The following is a 334-nucleotide window of genomic DNA, read 5'->3' on the forward strand; positions in this document are numbered from 1 at the left end:
ATTATATATAAATTGTCAGTTTGTTGTTTTATACACATGCACAGACATTATTTCATACACGACATAGTCATGAGATGCAAGAAACATAGACATATGGCAAGAAATCTGTAGACGCGCCCATACCAACAAAAGACAATACTTTATTGACCCTTTTCTGATAAGAAGTGTGCGCTGCAAACGCGAGCATTTTTGACGATTGTTTCTGTCCAGTCTGCTCGTTTTATCGCGTTTAACCACAGCTGCCCAGCTGAAAAAGAAATATATTTAAATTATGCTTTTTCAGACATACTTACTATATTTAAATTATACTATACTAAGTGCATATTAAATGTAT

The 334-nt window shown here is 33.5% G+C and overlaps 1 protein-coding gene across 1 annotated transcript in view; it reads left to right on the forward strand.

The window, feature by feature from the left end:
• LOC107660610 (receptor tyrosine-protein kinase erbB-4-like) overlaps positions 1–334 on the forward strand; it is a 391742-nt gene that overhangs the window by 236237 nt on the left and 155171 nt on the right. The gene's annotated exons all lie outside the window — the stretch shown is intronic.

This window comes from Sinocyclocheilus anshuiensis, unplaced genomic scaffold, assembly GCF_001515605.1.
Source record: "Sinocyclocheilus anshuiensis isolate Anshui unplaced genomic scaffold, SAMN03320099.WGS_v1.1 scaffold627, whole genome shotgun sequence".
NCBI classification, from domain to species: Eukaryota; Metazoa; Chordata; class Actinopteri; order Cypriniformes; family Cyprinidae; genus Sinocyclocheilus; species Sinocyclocheilus anshuiensis.